This window comes from Dipodomys merriami, unplaced genomic scaffold, assembly GCF_024711535.1.
Source record: "Dipodomys merriami isolate MVZ:Mamm:240054 unplaced genomic scaffold, mDipMer1.0.p SCAF_2, whole genome shotgun sequence".
NCBI classification, from domain to species: Eukaryota; Metazoa; Chordata; class Mammalia; order Rodentia; family Heteromyidae; genus Dipodomys; species Dipodomys merriami.
The window spans coordinates 115,029,572-115,045,485 of record NW_027203381.1 but is presented as its reverse complement, the minus strand read 5'-3'; the positions used below and the strand labels follow the sequence as shown (position 1 = coordinate 115,045,485).

General features: G+C 37.6%; 1 protein-coding gene and 1 non-coding gene across 3 annotated transcripts in view; one reads left to right on the top strand and one right to left on the bottom strand.

Moving 5' to 3' along the window:
- Positions 1-15,914, bottom strand: part of LOC138832502 (sodium/myo-inositol cotransporter) — a 58,330-nt gene that overhangs the window by 17,002 nt on the left and 25,414 nt on the right. The window lies entirely within an intron of this gene.
- Positions 9,168-9,293, top strand: LOC138832685 (small nucleolar RNA SNORA51). Its single transcript, XR_011373632.1, has one exon. It is a non-coding gene; the product is annotated as a small nucleolar RNA SNORA51 (small nucleolar RNA).

Genomic DNA, 15,914 nt, shown 5'->3' with positions numbered 1-15,914 from the left:
AAAAATGTTTTATTACCAGATGATGACTGAGAAGCTAATAAAAAAAATGGTGCCAAGTTTAAAAAAAAAGACTGAGGGAAGAGCAAAGCCATCTCTAGAATACTAGGGTTGTCCAGTAGATCTCATATTCTTTATCTCACAATAAGGTGGGACCAGCTAACCAGGGCCTATGAGCCACATGCAACTGGGCTAACTTTGCAAATAACATTTTACTAGAACAGTCAACTCATACACGTGCACCTTTGTGCTTAAAGACAGGTACATAATTGCTATAAAGATCATAAGGCCCCAAAGCTTACACTATTTACTATTTACTTCACTACTGTGGAAGATTGTAGAAGCTGGTTTGGCCTCGACCTGCTCATCCTAAAATGCCAAGTAAAACCATGAGTCTGAAGTATAGACAGTGAATTCTTCATAGGATGGTCACCAGAGAGAACACACAGGGGACCATTAGATGACTTCTACCACTACTACTACCTAAAACTCACCAAAGGTCTCAGAACTAATTCTACAAAAAACTCACCCATCCGCCTAAATCTATTCAAGCCAAGAAGCCAATTTCCTTGTTTGTTGAGACCCATAAATCTATTAAAGTAAAATTGTTTGGTGAAGGGGGTGATAGGTTCTGTTTAATCAACACAATGTTCAACTTCTATAAAAGCCTATAGTTACAGAAAGTAAATAATCCTCCTATAACTTTCATTTTCAATGAAATTTTTGTGTAATTCTCATTTTAATGAAATTTTCATTGAAATCTTATTCTCAATCTCTGAACCATTTAATAAGAATTTTCTAAGGAGAAATTGTACATACTTCTTACAGGCTTCTTCCACCCACTTGGAAATAGCCTCCAAGGCAAACTGACCACATATGTCAATGGAACAATTTTGGAAAGCACATGGTGGTGGGGGCTGAAGATGAAAGACACAAGCAATGAATGAAGTAGGAAATAGGTCTAGTAATAAATAGTTCATTCCCTAATGAGTTCTACAGTCCTGAGTAAACTGATGAAACATGTGGAAGGTTCCTCTTCTGCTATCCTGCTATGGTCAGTGTTCTCCACTCTTCTGTTCCTACAAGTTTCACATGAACGTTCTTGTTGCAATTTTCACTACCATCTGGAAACATATACATTGTGACAGAAGTCTACTTTTTTTCACATTCCACTTCCTTGCTGAACCCTTGATGGCGTCCCTGATGTCATTCTCTTTTAGTTCTAGCAGTGCTTGGGACAATCTAGAAACATTTCCCTTTCTCCTAAAGAACATGACCCTTTTTATATACAACAATGCTTACTGCTATGCTAATGACTGCAATGTTGAAGCAAAATTACCTACCAATGCTCTCACACTGTTCACATAGCTCCACGTGCTATGAATAGCAATACTGCATTTTAAAGTGACCTAGAATTCATCTAGTTCAAGTAAACTCAATGTAGTCATGCATCACTTATTGATGCATGGGGGCTACATTCTAGGAAATGCATATGTGAAATTTCTTGTACGAAATTACAAAATATTCTTATGCAACAATAGCTATGATATGATATAAACTTCTAAGATCAGGATCTATGTGACCTGCTGCTATGGAAACATTATTATGCAGTAATTACTATATTAAATATCTCCTTTCAATAAAAATTACACTTACCCATCTCAGGGGCCCCCGGAGCCATCTAACCATCAATATGTGCACATCACTATGTACACCAGCCTCAGAAGGCTATAAATAAGCCAGGTACCACTAATGTATGCCTCTAATGCTAGCTACTCAAGAGGCTCATATCTACAGAATCATGACTCAATCTGGGCAAAAAAGTCTGCAGGACTGTACTGGAGGGAAAAAAATCCACAAAAAGCAGGATTAGAGACCTAGCTTAAGTGGCAGAGCACTACCCTAAGCAAGCAAGCCTAAGGTCCTTAGTTCAAACACCAATACTGCCAAAAAAAAAAAGGGAGTAGCTATAAACGACTAGCCTATAAAGGAAGTAAGTCATGATTCATGAGATCTAACCTTGAATAGATTTACTACCTGTCTAGTACCTGTATAACTAAGCTAACAAGTCTGTGTATTTCAACTGCAAAACAGTGAAGTCCTTAATTAACTGAACTGTTTCTGGAGTCTCAAAGAGTATCATTCAGACATTATTTAAAGACAAATCTGGGGACTCATTTACATGAAGCCAAGCACCTTTTTGGGATGTCAAAGGAAAAGGACAGTCACCGTGGCACCCCTCAGCACACATGAGTTAAATGAGAAATTTTAAATAAAGATGTTTAAATGTCTCCCTCAGGTATTTTAATTCAATTGACCTTGGAATCTAAAACTCATGGGTACCAAGATACTTAAAGTTCTCCCAAATGAAGGTAAGGTCTACACTGTCATAAGAACTGCAGTTTACAAAGGGCTTTATTCAATAATCTTACCTAACTCTAATTTAAGGATGGGAAATGTTCACTTTCCCACAGGAGTTCTGGAATCTTCCACGAATGAAATGGAAAAATAGCTACTTGTGCTATAAAGTGCACAATCCTTTCCTGGGTCCATTTCTCTCCTCCCTATCCCCTTCCCAGAAGCACTTAAGGGATGAATAAAAGATGGAAACAGGATGATTGGCAGGAGGCCTGGTTACTATGACAGCAAGTAAATGGCATGGCAAGGCCAGTGACATGGATAGCAAAAGCAGGAATAGGGTAGACAACACTGAGTCGCCTGCTTTGTTAACTGCTAGTCCCACACCATCAGTTCACTGTTTTTGCCTCTTCCAAGAATGGAGGACAGAAATGGAATGGCAGGGATGCCAAGGAAAGTATAAATCAAGAAAGCATTTAAAGATTCATAAGAAAGTTCTATTTAGGTGCTATGAATTTTCTAAATGTCAGTGCAAAGTTTAGCCAAAAATATCATTAGATGATTGGGTCAAGAGAAGTTTACAAGCAAAATACGTTTATAGAATCTGAAACATGGGCTTTGGTAGGAGATCTACACACTGTGCTGGACAATAGACCAGAACCGGGCCCTTCAACTAGGGCCATGATGTGTGCTTAAACTCAAGGGATGGGAGGAAGCTACGTAAGCAGCTGCTCTACACTGAAGAGTAGCAAAAAGAAAGAACATACAAGAACAAAGGAATCAGAAATATAAACATCAAGGTTCAGCTACTTCCTAGAATGTGCCTTTCTTCTAAAACCCCAGGGGCACCTCTCTCATTCTATACCTTGCAAGTATGATTATTTAGGATGAATAATTTATGCCACTCCTGGGCTTGAACTCAGGATCTGGGAGCTATCCCTGAGCTCCTTTGCTCAAGACTGTCAACTCTATCCTGAGCCAGAGCTTCCCTTCCAGATTTTTGCTGGTTAGCTGCTGGTAAGTCTCATGAACTATTCTGTCAAGGCTGGCTTTGGCCCATGATCCTAAGTTCTCAACCCCCTGAGTAGCATGAGCCCTTAAACTAGAACTTTTCAAGGTTGAATCTTACTTATCATCTAAAAGATGCTGGAGATGCAAAGAATATGGCACACCATATAGACAATAACTACTGGATGAGTATGTAGCCAATTAGTAAAGAAATAAAAGTTGCTAATAACTATTTGGTCCAACTAGAAAGGAAAAACAGATCAAATGGAGTAACAAAATATGAGAAAAATAATATCCTCTTTGCAAAGAGGAAGTATTTTTTGAATGGCAGAGATACATAATAAAGCTAAGGTACACTGTTAGTCCAAAATAGATACAAAGTAAAAAATTAGGAATAAACAAGATAAAATACAAAAAACAAAAGCACAGTCAAATACACTTAATTGGTGGCTCCAACGTTTGAAAAATCCTTAGAATGAAATGAAGAACTCAAGTGTTCAACTCCTAGTATACAGGGAATGTTTCAACAAAACCCAGCTTCTATAAAGTTATAGAAACTTCTGGAAGCCAAGGCAGCAAATCTTTTTGTAATACACAGGACTGTAAAGGAAATCTACCACAGGGTGTGACAGTGAGACTTCAAGCAAGACTCAGAAGCCACTGTCATGATATAGTAAGCCCTTCTTCAAGAGTTGGCAGGTGGGGGGGGGGTATGCACATGTGGACGCGCATGTGCCTTGTGTATGCGCAAAGGTTGGCACCATACTCTCGAGTTCCCAGCCTCCAGAACCATGAACTTACTAAAAAAGCTTACTAATTCAGGCAGTTTGTTCTAATTACAGAAATGAACTAAGACCACATCCCAGAGAAAATGGAGCGTATGAGACCTGATTTTGAAACTTCTAAGTATACTTTTTTCAAATACAGATGGGAAAAGGCACTACTTGAGAAAGAACTTGAGCATGAAAGCAGAAATACCGGCTGGGAAGTTGGCTCAGTGGTAGAGCACTTGCCTTGCATGCCTGAGGCCCTGGGTTCGATTCCTCAGTACCATATAAGCAAAAAGAAAAAAAAAGCCGGAAGTGGCTCTGTGGCTCAAGTGGTAGAGTGCTAGCCTTGAGCTGAAGAGCTGAGGGACAGCACTCGGGCCCAGAGTTCAGGCCCCACAACCGGACCAAAAAAAAAAAAAAAAAAGAAAGCAGAAATACCATCAACAAGAAAACTCCTAAGTGAGAGTGCAACAAGCACTTTTGGGTACAGAGGTGCTGATGATGTCCTACTTCTTATGGATGGTAATGACATATGCTTGCTTCCCAAGTACGCAAAGGTAGATATTCATTATTTGTGGACTTCTTACTTGCAGATTTGCCGATTTGCTAAAATTTGTTAACTTCCCAAATCTGCATTGCCCGCATTAAAATCCATGCTGCCCCCCCACCCAATCATTTGCAGACATGCATACATAGTGTATTAAGTCACCTACTGTACACCTTCACAAGTGAGGTGGAACAAGGCAACATTCTGCTTTTTGTTTCAAGTCTCACATCACATATGACTAGCCTATTCAGTGCCTTTATTTCCCCCCTTTTCTGTGTGCTGTCAGTGATTTCCCTCAGAGAAAAATGCCCTTATGTGTAGAACTGAGGTAGGTAAGCCCAAGAATGTGATGTACCCTTCAGAGAAAATACCCTAAATACACACCAACAAGAGTGAATTGCAACAGTGCTACTGGCCCTGCAGTCAAATGTTATGTTAAAGACAGTTAAAGAACCCACAATTTACATTAAGCATGGTGACTTTAAACAGAAAAAGTCATGGATTGGCAAGTTGACAAAAATGAGCCCACAGGAAAATGACAGTATATTTAACTAAAGAGGTATATGATTTAGTATTCACCAATAACTGGACTAGGAAATTAAACCTACTAAACCAATGATACCCACTCAACAACATCTGTGTGGTTGTACTGACTATATAAAGTTTCATAAAATGCTTTGATAGGTGGGATTCAGGCATTGTATTAAAAAAATCAACTATACAGCTTCTAAGGCCCCTTTAAAATAAGAAAATCTTCCTTGATAAAGATGTAAAATTTAAAAACATAACTTTGTTTCTGGTCAAACTTTCTTTCAGGGAAGGGTGGAGATAGAAGGGCAGAGATGGACAAAAAGCCTGAAATTTCAGGCTTCAAAGACTATACTGAGCAGTTACCAAGATTTCCAGGCACGTTTGAAGATTCAACTAGAAATATACTAGGACAACTGTGCAGATGTGTTCTTTTTTCCATTTTAACATGGTATAAATTGACAGAATGTATAATGTGTATGTGATATTGTGACAGACAAGGTACAGGATTTAGTTTTGTAAAGTTACATCCCTGTAATAATGTGGAAGAAAAGGAGACAATAGTATTAAAGTTGCAGGAGGAAAAAAAAAGCAACAAGGGAAAAACCAAGAATCAGCCATGTACACTGTATATATGATATACATATTGTATAGATATCCGAGAATTGGCAGCTCTAGACACTCTGAAACTAGGGTTAAGTTAGGAAGAAATATATGTAGTAATTAATCAAACCAAATGGGCAGTTGGACCCTGTGCTGTGTATTTGGAAGTTTATACTCTGAAGTATAATTCTTCATGGAAATCCCTAGAGTGGGGTACTACATGCACAGCTCTACATGGGTGCTACACCACAAGAGGAATAAAGAATAAATACTGAATGCTCAAGTTCCTGTGCTCCTCCACCCTTGGTTCTCATTACCTTTCAGATTTCATGTTTTTTCATTTTATTTTATCACATTTGTGGTGCTAGGGATGAAATCGAGGACCTGACACAGATGTCAGTAAAGTGTTGTACACTGATCTACATCCCCATCTCTACCTTTCAGTTTGAAACTTTTGGGGGGGAACTCTCATCTATGCTAAAGTTACTGCAAAATTTGCCTTTAAAAAAAAAAAAAAAACGGCCGGGCACCGGTGGCTCACGCCTGTAATCCTAGCTACTCAGGAGGCTGAGATCTGAGGATCACAGCTCAAAGCCACCCTGGGCAGGAAAGTCCATGAGCTCTTATCTCCAATTAACCACCAGAAAACCGGAAGTGGCACTGTGGCTCAAGTGGTAGAGCGCTTGCCTGGAACTGAAGAGCTCAGGCCCAGAGTTCAAGCGCCACAACCAACCAAAAATAAAAAGGCCATGATGCAGGCATAATGGCTCAAGTCTGGGCAAAGAATGGTAGAGGACTGAAGTTGAAAGCCAGCCTAGAAATAAAGTTTTCAAGACACCATTTAACAATGGTGGCCTACACTGGTTATTCCAGCTCCCAGGGAAGTACAAGAAGAAGGATGACAGCCCAAGCCTGCCTAAATTAGTGAAACCCTACTTGGAAAATAAGCAATAAAAAAAAAGGCTGGAGGTGTCATTCAAGTGATAGATTATTTACCTAGCAAATATAATGTCTTGAATTGAATGTCCAGTACACCATCAACAAAACAAAATTAAAACAAAACCAAGCCATTAAGGCCAAGCTATGAAATTGAGAATGCTCTACACACACTCTGGAGCACTTTCAGTTCCACAAACCATTAGCACACATCTAAGAAATGTCTTTAACATGAAAAGACCACCATGAACTAAAAGAAACTGTGCCTAGAGTAAATAATGTCAGAGGAATAAATTCCAGTGTTTTCAGACAGGAGGAGACAGCTTGAAACAAGAGCCTGGCGGGGGGGGGGGGGGGGGGGGGGGGGGAATTCATGGTATGGAGATCTTCATTCATCCTGACAGCAATTGCTCAAAAACTGCTTTCCACAGAACGGTTGGAAGATAAAGTTCAGAAATTCCTCCAGAAAGGAAAAAAACTCTTAAAACTTATCAACTAATATAATACCAGGCCAAAAGGTCCAAGAGCTAAACAAAAAGGGGGTTCCAAAAGGAAGTAAACAGAAACATTGCTTCAGACTGAGCTGCCAACTTCAAAGATCCCTCAAAGGGCTATTACAATGAAATACTTTCACCAAACCTTATAATTATCAAACTTTGGGACCAAAAGACTTGAAGTTAAAAAGTCTGGTCTTATACTTCTAAATTTCCAGTATTTTTGTAGTATGTTCCAAAAGTGCTTTTCCACCTAGAATTCAGCCAAACATTTTCAGTCATTAAAAAAAAAAAAAATTTAATTTCTAGAGTTGTAGGGTTCAAAAAAATGTGTTAATCAGCATTGTCACAGTTGAAGAAGGGAAACAGAATAAGTGAATGCTAAAAGGAAAGCTTATGCTGGTTTGGAGCAAGAGTTGGTAGGTGTATACATAATGAACTTGGTGGCTCTGTATACATAAAGAAGGGGTAAAACTATGACATCACAATAGCAACAAGAAACCAGTAAGATCAGCCAGAAACAAAAAAAGAACCCAAAGAACACAGAAACTAGCACCAAAGGGTCCCATTAGCTAAACAAAATAAAGATATAACCAACTATAGAAAATAATGCAGAAGGAAGTGGCGCTGTAGCTCAAGTGGTAGAGCGCTCACCTTGAGCTGAAGAGCTGAGGGACAGCGCTCAGGCCCAGAGTTCAAGAAAAAAAAATAATGCAGAAGTTCATGCTGACAAATGGGGAAAATGGATTTCAGTTCAGTATGCCCACCCTCCCCCACCAAAAAGTTTAGAAAAATAACACTTTCACACCACAACAGTTAACACAAGGTGAAGCTTTGAAGACACACATAACTAATGCTGTATCCATACCAAATGCAGTCTAAAGCTAATCTTTTTTTTTTTTGGGGGGGGGGGGTGGTCCAGTCGTGGGGCCTGAACTCTGGGCCTGGGTGCTGTCCCTCAGCTCTTCAGCTCAAGAGCCACAGCACCACTTCCGGCTTTTTTCTTTATGCTTATGTGGTACTGAGGAATCGAACCCAGGGCCTCAGGCATGCAAGGCAAGCGCTCTGCCACTGAGCCAACTTCCCAGCCCCCTAAAGCTAATCTTAAAGCAACAGAAATACTAATTGGGGAAGAAGTCACAAAATGACCATCCTACCTCCAAAACACCTACATAAAAGAAAGGCCAAGCAACCAGTCAGATTAAGGGCAACAAGAGATATGTTAAATGCAAAAAAAAAAAAAAAAAAAAATGCTTCTGGATGGATTTTAACATGATAAAATAAAAGTACTGAAATCAGCAACATGTGAATAGTGTTTGGACTCAAGACTATTTTTAATCTCTTTCTTTTTTTCTTCTTTTTTTTTTTTGGGGGGGGGGGTCCAGTCGTGGGGCCTGAACTCTGGGCCTGGGCGCTGTCCCTCAGCTCTTCAGCTCAAGGCTAGCGCTCTACCACTTGAGCCACAGTGCCACTTCCGGCTTTCTTCTTTTTTGCTTATGTGGTGCTAAGGAATTGAACCCAGGGCCGCAGGCATGCAAGGCAAGCGCTCTACCACTGAGCCAACTTCCCAGCCCTCAAGACTATTTTATCTTCCAGATTCTGACTGACTGAGTGACTTTCCTAGTCAAAAAAAAAAGCTTAAGAGGTAAGAGGGTTATAATGTCTGCAAATGCCCATGAGGTTCAGAAAAATGTAAATGACAAAGCAAACATGACAATGTGTTCTCCCTATAGATTTGGAAGAATTAATCCCTAAATTCTACTATTCCTATAAATTGAGATTATCGTTAAGTAAAAGGACTAAGAAGTCTGTCATCTAGTCTATGTTTTACAAAGGAAAATTTTTAGTCAGTTATCTGTGAGTCTATGTTCACAGGTCAGAAGTGGGGACATAATAGAACCCACATGGTAAGAAACTGACATACAACGCCTCTGGGTGCTTACCACAGGCTGTGTTCTTACACTGTATAGAAAGAGGAAGCAGAGTAAACCTACCCCCATATACACCTCAGCCCAGACCTGTGCCTAGTCTTTGGTGAATGGGGAGACAAGGGCTAGGAAAAAAAAAAAAAAGAAATTGAGGTACATTTTCCTCAATTGAGACACAAGACACTGGAAATCTGAGGGAATAAATATGTTCATATTGAAAATACTCAATCACAGAAAGGTAAATTTTTCATTTTATTCAAAGTTGGTACAGAAGTGCTAACATTTCCATAAAATAATTACTATACTTCAGTTACAAGACAAAATACCACAGAAAGGAATGTACTTTGCAAGAAATGTAGTTCATCTTAAGTTTCCAAATACTTCTGAAGGCAAATGCAGCAGCTGGCAAAATAACACACAGTACACAAAGGACAGTGTATTTTAGTCAGTAATGAAAACTGACAGCTCTCTAGCAGATTTGCTTCATTTTTCTCATTTTTTAAACAATAACACTTAAAAACACATTAAACCATTATCATACATTCAACAATTTTAAAAATGAGATTGTGTACAATAAACATAGTCAAGTTAGAACTGTCATTGTCATGAAGTTAACGATTTTAAATCTACAGGTTCAATTTGTTTTTCTTTCATGATAGAAGTAACTTGTTTTTACCAAATTCTACTTTCTGTTTGCAACTACGACATTTCACAATGACATGGACCCAATTAAGTGAAATAAAAAAAAGCTGTGCTCAATGGAGGCTAAATTGATCATCATTTTACAATTTTTAAAAATCCACTAATAACAAATTAGCATTCATCAATTTCATTTATAATCACATTTTAGTCTATATTACCTAGCTAAAATGATACATATACACAACACACACACACACACACACGCACACGCACACGCACACAGGCACACACACAGGCACACACCCAGTGCGCTGACTGGTCTCTTACAGAAAATCTGAACTAGTATAATAGGGAGGACACAGGGGAAACATTTTTTTCAATGTGGACATCTTTTTAAAATGCATTAAATACTTACATATCAAAATTGCTACATAAAAGCAGCAATATTCTGCTGACATTTGGCTTAAAAATAAAGGAATGAGTTAAGCAATTTCACAGGATATTATTAGAAAAGGAATTGGTTTTCTTCTTGAAGAATACTACTAACTTTTGCACAGCAACTATTTTTGATATCCATCTTATCAAAAAAGAAAAAAAAAAGCACTGAAAAGCACAGTTCATATGGGGATTGCCAACACAAGTCTGGACATAGCAAACAAGATGTCCAAGAAAAGAAAAAAAGCAAAGAAAGGGTAAATCCTTGCTCTATTTCTGAACACTGTTGGCAACCTATAAACTGAACCAATAATGGCAAGGAAATGCAGAAAAAAGATTCCAGACCATTATTGGACACTAATGTTAAATGTTATTGGAAAAAATAATAATAAAGCTTTTGCATCTAACAATCCCACAGAAAAGTCTATGAGCAAAAGACTTGTTGATCTGTTTGCCACTCCAAAGTCTGCGATCGCACAGTGAAATTAGAAAATTCTCATTATACATATTTACATTACTTTCACCTAGGCTACTTAAAGCAATTTCCCATGGAATTACAAATGAAAGATGTTTCTGCCAAAGGAATATCCAAAAGCATTCTTTCATAAAGTTGCTACAATCTATTTAAATTTAAAGGTAGAATACATCATGTACATACAGAACTAACAAGCTCTAACTGCTTTGTGTTATCACATACTGCTAAAGCCAAACACGTTCCTCAAGGTTCACCCCCATTCTCTCCCTTCAGCCTCCACCTACTAAGCCTAAGACTTTAAGTTCTAAAATAATCATGTGTAACTACACACCTGCCCAGCTGTTCATAAAGGGAAGAACTTTTCCCTCAAAGTATCCAGATGAAAGCTTCTAAAATTTGTCACATTCATTCAATCATACAATTTGCCAAATCATTCCCTAAGATAAATACACGAAATAGAGAGCAAGTACATAAGGCAGTCATCACTTTTTCCTCATTGAGTTGTATCTTGATACTAACAAAATTCAAGACAACTATGTGTTCACACTTGGTAAACAAGGACTGTTCAAATGGTGCATAAAGTGAAGGGTAGGCTAAGGGCAATGTTGATGGGAAGAAACATTTTCCACTCTGTGCTCATTCAGATTTCTATTAATCTAGTCTTGAGGAGGATAACAGAATAGATTAAAAAAATCTTACAGACTCTAAAGGCCACAGTTAAAAGCATTGTAGCTCATTTGGCAAATCTGTCTCAGAATTAGTTTGATATTTAGAACACTTTGATCAAATTCTCCTCTATTAAAATTAATTGCAGTAATTTCATCTTATACACAAGCCTATACAAAAATTAAAACTAGTATTTGTACTATTAAAATTTTAATTTTGCCCAGTTTTTCATATTGTTATTGAGTATTATTTCCTCAAGACAAAAACTTTAAAATAACTCCAATAGCTCCATAGCTTAAAGGTTACCATCTACCCAAAAGTCTGTCCTGTTTCTTTAGTTCAGGTACGAATGAGCCCATCGACCCAATTTTTGCTAACAGTCCCCAAACCTGATCACAGTATTTTGACTGTGGATTTTCCTTCCACCAATAAGCCAGTACACACTTACTCAAAAGAGTATTTTGAATCTTTACCACTTAAACTTCATTTGTAACTAGGATACCTCATTATCTAGAACGAATACTGTGATCTTCCTAACAACTCTGATAAATACTTGGGGGGAATTATGATGGCACTTATGGGGTGACTGAGAATGCTCTTAGTCTTGTGCTTTCTGTGTAAGGAAATACATGTGAACATAATTTTGTGCTTTCTATGAATCCTTACTTTAGCTTTCTCTCTCATGGTATATGAACTGTTGTCATGTATGTGTCTGAAGATATACTAATCTAATCTACAGTGAAAATGATAGAATTAAAATATAATCAGATTTATATAAGTAACTTTACATTTTTAATTATGGATATAAAAGAGGCAGGTAAAGAATAATAAATAACATTAAGATGCAATGTAAATAATTCATGAACCTAAAGGCTACACATAAAAGTATGTAAATCTGTATTTTCTTTTAACTTCCATCACTAGTTATAATACAATTTAAGAAGAGTAACAACAAATAAGTTCCTACTAAGAAAGGAAAAGGTGCAAACTAGCATATCAATACTGACGACAAGAAGGCACTAATCCAATGCTTCAATTCCAAAAACGGATTCTACTGTGGAATACCATACACCAGCCCTTGCCAAATTAGGATTTTAATGACAGAAATAAGCCTAACTCAATTTCACAACCATCACAACAAAAAAGTGAGTTACTAATAAACATTCCACTTACAAAAGCCTAGGCTACATTGATAAATTGAAAAATCTAATTTGTCTTAAAAAAAAAGCTAAATCCTTTATCAAGCAGCAGTATGAGAAATGGATTAATTCACCAAGATATAATTAAGTTGTGATATCTACTATCAATTTGTGCTATTGAAATACATCACTGCAGTAGGTACCTAACTGGAATTCACTGAACTGTAAACTGTACAGAAGGGAGGTGGAAGGAATGGGAATAGCTTCATTATGGCCAGCAACAGTTACAATAAGTGCTCTTCTCTGCCTTTCTGTCAGAATCTGAAACCACCATGTCTGCTAACTTTATTCTAAAGTGACTTTCTTCAGTCATGCTGGGAATCCAAGTTACCAAAGACATCAGTTAACTACAATAAGGTTTTTGGTTTAAGTCAACAGTGGCAGATTCTATGATAGTATCCTAAAGAGTAAAGTGCATGACATTACTGGATAGATACATCAAACCTTTTCCATTCATTTCTGAGTAAAAGATTATATGCCAATGGTTATGGTGGTTTATTACTAGAAAAACAGGATGCTTGCCCCCAAAAGAATTAAACCCCACCTTTTAAAGAAGTTTAAACAGAAACAAAGACATAAATGACATCAATTTCACAACATTTTTAAAAAGATGAATCAGTAGTAAAGTTTTACTTCTAGAACTGAGAGAGAAAAATTTAAATAAAAATATTTGCAGCACTAAATAAATAAAGGTTTGGGCCTACACAATGACAAGGCCTGTTAATTACTTAGAATCTTAGCTAAATTCTCTTTTAGGAATCCAAGTTGCTGAGTAGGTACAGAATTCCAACAGATAAGTCTGACAAAAGCATACCAAATTAAGCGAAAGGGACATAATGCGGAAAAGGGGCTTGTCAACCATGCCTAGTACTCAGTGTCCAATCTATCTGCATCCCTACTAGTACAAAAAAAAAACCAACAGACTAGTTCCATCTTTCCTGCAAAAACTTATTCTGGCATTAAGACAAACCTGACTGCCTCTATATTCTGACACCATCATTTCAAAGGGACTCTTGAGTTTTCTTTATTGCTCTTTCCTAAGTTTGTGGAAATAGTATTGAAAATAAAATACTGTACTAGTTAGTGCTTTTTTCATTACCTAACACAAACTTGAGAAAATTATTCCTTCTCTTTAAACTTAACTCTATTTTAATAAGCCATTATTTAGATCTAAGACCTCTATATCAAGACAATATGCCTGAAAAGTGAACTAAATTTACCAAAGAGCAAAACAAGAATTTGGTAAGCACTAAAGGAATAGATGAAGAACTAGGGAGCCACGTAAGAGAGATAAAAGCCAGATATTTTCAAATGGTGAAGTCCCCTCTCCCTCCTCCCAATATACATACATAGAGAAATGGATGTCAATAGGAACGCCTGCCCAGGCTAAATGCTTCCTAAGTCATAGATACCATGTGCCAGTCACTTTAACCTTTACTGTGTTAATTCATACTTTATAATACTTATCATTAAACCAGGGGCTCAACAGGCTCTATCTTATTCCCTAGTATTCAATTTATTAATCTGAGGCCAAGATAAAATTTTTGAGTTTAGACTTCATCATGGCTAGATGTCATCAGACACCCATGATGATTTTTTGTTTGTTTTTGGGGCTTGAACTCGAGACCTGGGTGCTGTCCTTATTAAGCTTTCTGCTCAAAGCTAGCGCTCTACCACTTGAAGCCACAGTGCCACTTTCAGTTTTTTGGTGGTTAACTGGAGATGAGTCTCACAGACTGGGCTGGCACTGCAATCCTCAGATTTCAGTCTCCTGAGTAGCTAGGATTATAGGCATGAGCCACTAGCACCCAGCAAGACCTAATTCTTTAATGGCTAATACTATAGCTGCTTTATGTGTGAAAAACCACAAGAGTAACTCATAGACTACATTAAATCATACTCAAAAGAGAGGAAGACCATGTACCTGGCAAAAATCCACAAATTTTTGATGCTCTAGGAACGTAAACTTTTGCTTAGTCTGAGAATAAAGAGTTGAATAACAACGCTCCTGCACAATTCTTAAAATGGAAAGTTTCACAGAGGGATGGGTCTGGCAATCTCTTCTGCTATCGTTTGAGACCCTGGCCAGTCTGTGCAAAAAAAGACAATGGATCCTTTGAGCCAAGTAAATGAAAAGGAAGCCCTGGAGATCAGATCTACTGAGTATGGATCAAAGGATACACACAGCACCACTGCTATTACTTGCTTTTCTAAAAACAAAACAAGTAGTCATCTCCTCAAAAAAAAAAAGGCAGATGAGGGAGAACTTGCTTCAATAGTTCACTCTTGGGATGACAGGTCAGAATCTTCTGAGATGAACAGAGAATCCAAAGGTCCCATACCATTTTTTTTTTTTTTTAATCTTTCTTCAATCCAGTATACTAAACTCTTCAGATCAGGAGATGAAGACTGCCTGACCTGAGAAGACACAAATCTAGGCGCTGGAGGATATCATTCACAGCTGGCAAAGATGGTATTTTTGTCTCCCGTCCACTGCAACGCCCCTCCCCCCCACCGCCCATTAACCAATCAATGCCATTCATACTTTTCACTTTGACTTTTAGCTATTATACCTTAGCTTAGTTTGAGCAAACATAAAAGTACACACATTGTATAGACATCAATGTCATCTTTTAGGATTCATTTACTCAAGTGTAAAGAATGAACATTTTGCTACTTTAAGAAAGTCAGTGTATCATCCTATGAACACTTACTGCATCTAACAGACTAAAGATTAGTTCCCCAAAGGAAGATGCCATCAGCAATTCACATACTGATTCAAGAACATTATCTATTCCTGGGAAGCAATAAGACGGAAAAGCTTCATGGACTTCAGTATAAATAAAGTGATGTTTACACTAATAAGAATAAACAACTCTAATGGACATGCTAATAGTCATTCCTTATTTACACACATTAGTACTCTATCCTTGACCTACTGCTATACACACACCAACAGACACAAGATGATATATTTTATGTATCTTACTGACACAAAAGAGAAAAGGTACAGGGACCCTAATTCTCCAAAGTATTAGTACTCAATATTAAATAAAGGAGAAAAAGTCACATACACACGTTCCTATTCACTTATGCTATAGAGAGAAAAGATAAGGCTGCCTGGCCACTGTGTCAATGCTCAGGGATATGTGAAAAATGTGTTCAGAGTTCAAAGATATGTTAATTCCTGTACTTTAACACCAATCTTGAAAATGCAAGACCCTTTCCAAAACATGAAAAGGTTATTATCAAAAGAGGAAAAAATAGCACAAACTATTTGTCGAGACACATCTGGACAAATTTCTGAGTCTAGACTTGGAGACTTGGT